The 8,368-nt window shown below is 37.7% G+C and overlaps 1 pseudogene; it reads left to right on the top strand.

Annotated features, from left to right (window-relative positions):
• The first annotated feature begins 7,236 nt into the window (after positions 1–7,236).
• On the top strand, positions 7,237–7,330 carry LOC130032533 (uncharacterized; annotated as a pseudogene).
• Positions 7,331–8,368: the final 1,038 nt, after the last annotated feature.

Below are 8,368 nucleotides of genomic sequence, written 5' to 3'. Positions count from 1 at the left end.
GAACTCAGGTCGGCCATGTTGGCTGCATGCAAGACAAATGCCCTACCCGCTGTGCTATCGCTCCAGCCCATTTCAACCATAACAGGAAAAAAATAGAGTACTTTTCATGCTTAGAATACATCTGTCTATTATCATTGTTTCGGCCTGGATTCTTTCCTCTTGCACTGTTCCTACTGCCAGGAGCCCTCTTAGGGTTATAAAATCCTTCCCCAGGATCACAGTCAGGTATATTTTATTCTGACTTAACCCAACAGTGATTTGTGAATTTATTGTTGCTGCTACTGTAGTTCACGTACTTCCATGTCTGTCAATTAAATGTTCATTACCAGTACAGAAAATTGCAGAGAGATACTACTCCCTTCCCTTTCTTATGTTTTGTATCTTAGTTCTTCCCCTCCTGTATAGACTGACTCCTAACTTCTAAAAAAAGCTCCAGTGACTTCCTCTGATATTTTCCCCTGCCCACATAACAAACTATGACAGCTTCATATCCTTTGTTTAACGTGAAATGCTTGTTCCACGTAAGCTGGTTTCCATCAGTTACACCCTGATGTCCACTAATCATCCTCATTTACACTTTAGTCTTAAAATTTATACTTCATATGTATAAATTAAGCTCATCATCCAAAACACACTTTGTTTTTTTAGTGATAAATGTCTACCTTTGGTGGTGTTTATCAGTTGTTTACTATTTTTTTACCATATTTTGTGCATTTATCAATACTTTTATTTTATATATGATAATAAATACTGATAGTTTAAGTTCTTTACTAGAAATTGAGTGATGTTACTCATTATAACAGAGTCATAGAACATAGCCATCAGCCTCTATAAAGAAACTGCTTCAATAACTTCTGACTCTAGTTCCTTTTTGCATTTGTCGCAATGTACAACTTAAACTCTAAAAACCAACATAAAACAATACTTTGATTCTTTATACTAAAAAATGGCAAGATAATGATTTTTTAAATGTCACTATACTTACAAAGTACTTCTATTTAAAAGGAATTCAAAAGTCAGCTTCTGTATTTGAGATGCCACAGGAGGATTCTATTGATTGGAATTTTTTTGTTTTTGTTCAAGTGAGAGAAAATACAATCCTTTCAGTCTAAGGTGTGTATGTATTAATTTGATGTCATGGATCAGTTGGAACTACTACATTCAAAAGGAGAAATAAAAAATCTAATTTAAGAATGGCTTGTGCTTTTAAAAACATAATATGATGGGTTATAAGAAATCATGTACAATAGTTAGGGCTGTATGGAACTCAATTAATATGTGAGCTATTAAGTAAATAAAATCTTAGAATGTTTTCCTCCTTTCCTGAAGTATCAATACATTATAGCTGCCTGTCAAGGACTTTTGCCATTACAAATAATAGATTTAGAGTGCTACACATTCATCATTCTCAGGATATTAACCCTACTGCACTCTCCTCAGCTGAAGAAAGAAAACTATTTTTATTGGTGAGTAGAGAGGTGGTGAGTGGAAGGACAAAAAGAGTGAATGAATTTATCCTTTATTTTTGAAAATCTTTTGCACATGGCATGAAAATAAAAGGACAACTTTTACCCCCTTCTTAAAGGCCTTAAAGTGTGGCCAAAAAGTAAAGCATAAAGAAATTTCTTAGGGCTGGAGCAATAGCACAGCGGGTAGGACCTTTGCTTGCATGACGCTGACCCGGTTTGATTCCCAGCATCCCATATGGTCCCCTGAGCACCTCCAGGAGTAATTCCTGAGTGCCGAGCCAAGAGTAACCCTTGTGCATCGCTGGGTGTGACCCAAAAAGAAAAAAAAAAAGAAGTGTCTAAAGATGCAGCTGAGACTGATAGGATTCCCAGGGGAAAATCTTTCCTAGTCATTCCATTAGTAAAAATGCACACATAATTCCCAAATGTTTTTCCTGTTCCAAAAAATACATATATAACTTCTAAAATAGAAAGAAGGAAAATTTCCTCTCAAAAATAAAATTAAAAAACACCCTGGAGATTATTTCAAGGCATAAGATATGCATTGTAATTATATAATACTTTGCGTCAACTACTGTTTTATTTTTATTGTTTACCAAATTTAATACAAGTTGTAAATGGTTAAGAGTGAAACAAAGACAGACAAGAGGACTCCTAGTCTCCAAAGTAGAGGAGGAAATTAGTTGAAGGTACCTGAAACAGTATCATCCTACTAAAAGAGGTTATTTTTATAGTCTTTATTTAGGGTATCAAATGCTTTGTATATGATAGTAGAGCAAACTTATTATTAGCAATGGGAAAAACAGGTTTCCAAATTTAGAGACCACTCAACATTCATGAACGTGGAAATTCCAGGCAGACTTGAAATCTCTTGTTGGCATCTGAGTTGATTTATCCTTGGCAAGAGCCTGTGTTTCTTTTGTTTCTTTTTTCAGAAGAGTAAAATAGTTGTCTCAAACAAAACTTAAATTAGTGCCTTCTTCATGTTGCTTTTTGTGGAAGCTGTACATAGGCATTGTAGAAAATAATTAAGAAGTATACATAATAAAAACCATAAATAATTTTAAAATGCACACTCTTTGTATATGCATATATAAATGTGTATATATGAACATATATATTCATAGCCTATGTTTTTCAGTCAGTGGACTTCACATTCACACTTCTACTTTATTAAATAGTATAGCCATTAATGGGCTGGAGCAATAGCACAGCGGGTAGGGTGTTTGCCTTGCACACAGCCAATATGGCAAACCCGAGTTCATTCCTCCACCCCTCTCAGAGAGCCCAGCAAGCTACCGAGAGTATCTCGCCCGCACAGCAAAGCCTGGCAAGCTACCCGTGACATATTCATATGTCAAACACAGTAACAAGTGTCACAATGGAGATGTTACTGGGCCCGCTCCAGCAAACAGATGAACAACGGGAGGACAGTGACAGTGACAGTGATAACCATCAATAATCAGGGGAGAGGCCTCTGCAGTGAGCAATAACAGTTACATACCTAATGTAGTGTGTATCTAAACTTAAATGTGTATTTACAGTTGCACCGATGCAGACAAAAAAGACTTTTGAAGTCTTATGTCACTTTCTGAAAATATTGAAGATTATATTTGATATGCATAACTTTTCTGACCAAGTAATATTATTTTGAGGTTTACAAGTGACTCACAAGAACACTCCCAAAACTTCATAATATTTACTTTTATTTTCAGGAAGGAGGTACACCTTGCAGTTCTCAGTACCCTAACATGTTTTTACAAAAAAGGAAGAAAAAGTGAGAGGGGACTGTAATGATTTACCAAAATGTTGTCTAAGAAAAATGAGAAAGTAGGGGGTGGATTCTGAGATACTCTATCAGAGATACTCACATCTAGCATAATCTTAGAATGCTGTTTTGATTTTTCCACATATAGGTCTCTAACTCGTTAATGCGCACAGAAAGCATCAGAGAACATCAAGTATCCTTTGCCCTTTTCTCTTTTTTTTTAAATTTTCTTTTTTTAAAAAAATTTTATTTTGGGCTGGAGCGATAGCACAGCGATAGGGCATTTGCCTTACATGCGACCGGCTCGGCTGAGCTGGGTTCGATTCCTCCATCCCTCTTGGAGAGCCTGGCAAGCTACCGAGAGTATCTCGCTCGCAAGGCAAAGCCTGGCAAGCTACCCGTGGCATATTTGATATTCCAAACACAGTAACAACAAGCCTCAAAATAGACACATTTCTGGGCCCATTCGAGCAAATTGATGAACAATGGGACTACAGTGCTACAGTGCTTGTTTTAGTCAGCATGATTTGCAATACTGCCAATGGTAGGGTTTCACACATTCAGTGTTCCAACATTGCAACCTCTACCTGAGTATCCACTGACCTCCACCATCATCTCAGTGTCCCCCTTCCATAGCTCCTACCCCATCTTCTTGCCTTGGTAAGCTCAGTTTCTATAGACCAGATCTCAGGATCTGTTGCCTTGGGTCCTTTGTTATTCCTTCGCTCTGCTTCTTTGTACCTTATACATGAGAGAGATAACTACCTACTTTGTACGCATCTATATGCATATGCACCAGCATTTGCAAATTTCTGAATAAGTCCATTCTTTCACCTTAAAAGCAAGGTCTGAAGAAGGATAATAGTTTCCATTTGAATTGTACAAAATACTTTTTAAAATATAACTTGCAGACTTATATGACATTTTATTTTAAATGAATAAAAATTATGAAGGAGGGAGAGAGAGAGAAAGGAAGAAAGAAAGAAAGAAAGAAAGAAAGAAAGAAAGAAAGAAAGAAAGAAAGAAAGAAAGAAAGAAAACTCGGATGTTAGGCAGCCCCAAAGTTCACAGAGCAGTGGAACAGTGAGGCCCTCTGGGATGTTGTAGATACAGCCAGAGGCTGACTGATTGCAGTCATCTGGTGAGCCCAGAAAAAATTAGCCACAGGTCTGCCCCCTAACAAAAGGTGATATACTTCTATAGGTAAACCATATATTTGGCATTTCCCTTTAATTGTTCCATAATGGGAAATATAACTAAATAAAATTTATACATTCCAACTTTCAAGGACATTAACATTACTTCCTTCTAGCCTAGAATTTTAATGTGATTTCTTTTGATATTAATATTTTCAATATTACTGTGTTCTACTATCACTCCATATTCTGAAAATGTTTACCAAAACAGAAAAAAAATTTGAAAGGAATCATGCGTGATTGAATGGCTATCAGCAAAATTTTGTGGCTTTAGGTCTTGACTGTTTAACAACCTACCTGCTATATGTTCCATGTGTTTAAATATTTGACTTAATTTGTGCCAGAAATTTAACTGAGTGAGGGAAACCCAATTAAGCGCAAACTAGTTCACCAATTTTGGACTGTTTTCAAAAAGAATGAAAATGAGTTTGGAAGTAGAATGAAGGAAGAAGCAGCATCAATAAAGCCAAAGCAACCAGAATCACAGGAACCATTAACATTGATTTTATTCCAGAAGAGTGGAATGCCCTAAAGCTGGCATATTGCTTGGGGAAGGCACATTTGGTGAGTTGGAGAAGTGACAGAGAGGAACTGGAAGAAAATTAAAGCTGATCGTGCCAGTAGGGCACTCCAATGTACATGCAGCAGATATGGTTGTTTCTCTAATTGCATTTTCATTTTAGGATCTTAGGTCCTGTTTTTCAGTTGTAAAAAGTTTGAAAACCAAAATTGTCACCTTCAATCAGTTCTTTTCCTACATATATTGTCCATCTAGTCCAACTTGCCTTTGCTCATAAAAGGTGTCTGCTGATGGATTCCTACTCCTTGTAGAGATGATATGAATGCCCGTGGGTGGAGCTGAAGTTAAGAGGGGTTTTCAACAAAGACTCTATTCACCTTAACACCAGATTTCCTTGACTTCACCAAATGTGAACTTTCCTGCTTCTTTCATAAAATCAATACTTATTTGATCATAAAAGTGCCCAAAAGGCTATTTCCTGTTAAATCAAATTAAATTGGATTTAAAGCCCATCTGGAAATTTAGTATAATCTGTTAATGGGGCTGCCTTTCAGACTGCCAATCATACCAAGTTCTTGGTATTTGGTCTTGAACAAAATATTCCGGGTGCTCCTTTCAGATGAGCGACTTTCGTTACCATCAAGCAAATATTTTTCAATACTGTGTGGGCATTAATCTCTAGCATCTACCTGTTGGGTGACATATTTAGGACATCAAAATCTATGTCTAAGAATGAAAGTTCTCAGTGTTCGGATTTTTCACCACAAATTTAGCATCACCAAAACTACTTTCTGGAGAACCAGCATAGAATAAGTCCACTATCTGTTAGGACTTAATTTCTCTCCTTTTTCCTCAAAGTCATTGTTTCTCTTTATCTGTAGACAACTAATACAAAACTGACATTCTTCAGACTTTTACAAAATCTGTTAGAAATGTTTTTAAACACAAATACTGCATCCTATCACTCCAAGCATACAAATTGAGGTATAAAAGTATGATCTGAACTTCTACTTATAGATGATGGAATGCAGGCTCCATGGGATAACATGGCTTACCCTTTTGTTCTTTAGCTGTTACAAACTCTCCTTGAGGTAAACTCTAAATGCTGCTGAAAAGTTGTTATTCTAAGTTTTGCATTTTAATAAAATCATTCCAACCTGGTTATGGCAATAACAACTAAAAGAGTGTCCCCGGGGCTGGAGCAATAGCACAGCGGGTAGGGTGTTTGCCTTGCATGCGGCCGACCTGAGTTCAATTCCCAGCATCCCATATGGTCCCCTGAGCACTGCCAGGAGTAATTCCTGAGTGCAGAGTCAGGAATAATCCCTGTGCATTGTTGGGTGTGACCCAAAAAGCAAAAAACAAGAGTGTCCCCCAAATATTTGCTCTCATAGATGACTGCTAGTAGTAGAACTTCAGATGTTCAACATTAAATCAGATGCTCAAAATTATGCAAAAGAGTGTATGCTAAAACTTTTATGACAATAGGGCAATATGTTTCAAGTTTTCCTATAATGTTTATTTTTAGTCTGAGAAGTTTCACATTGAACTACAAATGTATATAAAGTACAAAATAGCATAACTTTTAATGGAAGCTAAAGCACCTTCTTAAGGGATCATTTGTTTTATAAACAAAATTTTGGAAATTTCCTTTGAATGTTCTCATTGCTCATATAGAATTGAAACATTTCCTGGTATTTGATTTTTTTCTATTTGCATACACTCTGCTGCCCTATACCTCCTGCCCCAATTGATCTCATTTTGTATTCATTGAACATAATATAATTTCAAACTGATTGAAAAGTAAAGGTAAAATATGGAGTTAAGAAAATAATTGTAGGTGTGAGTTCTGTCTCACCATCTACCTTTTGTGAATTAATGAAGATATATTTTGTTTCTCTCACCTAATTTAAGAGGGGATAATACTAGTATCTACCTCCTAGAGTGATTATAAGAATAAATTAAGCTAATATTTGTTGTCACTGTCCTGTCCTCCCATTGTTCATCGATTTGCTCGAGCGGGCCCAGTAACGTCTCCATTGGAGACTTTGTTGTTACTGTGTTTGGCATATCGAATATGTCACGGGGAGCTTGCCAGGCTCTGCCATAAAGTAAAGGCCCTCCCGTTGTTCATCGATTTGCTCGAGCGGGTCCAGTAACGTCTCCATTGGAGACTTTGTTGTTACTGTGTCTGGCATATCGAATACTCTTGGTAGCTTGCCGGGCTCTCCGAGAGGGGTGGAGGAATCGAACTCGGGTCAGCCATGTTGGCTGCATGCAAGGCAAACGCCCAAAAGGAGAGAAGGTTAGCACTCCCCTTGACAAGGATGGAAGAGGCTTCGGCCTGCAACACACATATGGCAAGTCAAAAATATTTGTTAAATACAAAGAATAAAACCTGACATAAAGTAATTATCGCACCTGTGCCATCTATTATTATTTTATTTTAATAATTAATTTATGAATTTATAATTGTTCAAACTCCCAAATTTTTAAGAACTAAGTCACTTTCTTACTTCTATTCTACCTTGAGACTGTGAGCTCATTTAGGGCAGAAGGACTATCTGGACAGATTATTTGGTTAAACTAAGAAGAGAGATAATGGTGGGCCTTATCCTCTCATTGAAGAAACATCTTCACAATCACAATCACAAATCATCCTGTTAATTGTCGATTGCCTCCAGCAGGACCCAGTAACGTATCCCTCATCCTAGCCCTGAGATTATATTCAAGGCTCTTTAGGAGAATGAGACCCATCATTGTTACTGGTATTTGGCATATTGGGTACGACACAGGGAGTTTGCCAGACTCTGCCGTGTGGGCAGGCTACATTCGGTAGCCTGCCAGTTTGTCCAAAGTAGGAATGAGATAATAAGATGTCATAATAAGATGTCGCGCGGCCCCAAATGTGGCCGCGCGGTTCCAGGAGCTGGTTTTTATAGTCTCTGAGTCTTGGCCGTTGATGGGATTACACGGCGCCAGGAGGCCAGTTGGTGGGTGTGACCCCCGCCTACTGGAATTTGGAGGATCTGGGTGGAGGATGCTCGGCCCAAATCCGAGTAGGCTTTGAGATCTCAGCCCCGGAACCCGCGTGACTTTGTCCCTCTGCCAGTACCTTCATGTGTGTGGAGAGTGGTCTCAGCATGGTGGTGGCTGAAACATCTTACTCAGTTCATATAATTCATATTCTTTCTTCAGGGTTTAGTATCAAAAGATGATCTTTAAAAAGGCTTTTCCTGATACTCATTTTTATCAAATGCCATGTTAGAAAACTCCTGAACATTGAATTTCTTTAATATCTATTTTCACCCAGGGACTGTAAGCCCCATAAGAAAAGGAATTCTCTGCAAAATTCAATGCATTATTCAACATAGGCACTGCTACATTCCACCCGTTCACTCACTATTTGTTAAAT

Source organism: Sorex fumeus, unplaced genomic scaffold (genome assembly GCF_029834395.1).
Source record: "Sorex fumeus unplaced genomic scaffold, SorFum_2.1 ptg000048l, whole genome shotgun sequence".
Classification (NCBI taxonomy): Eukaryota; Metazoa; Chordata; class Mammalia; order Eulipotyphla; family Soricidae; genus Sorex; species Sorex fumeus.
Note: the sequence above shows the minus strand (reverse complement) of the source record. Positions and strands in the feature narration are given on the sequence as shown.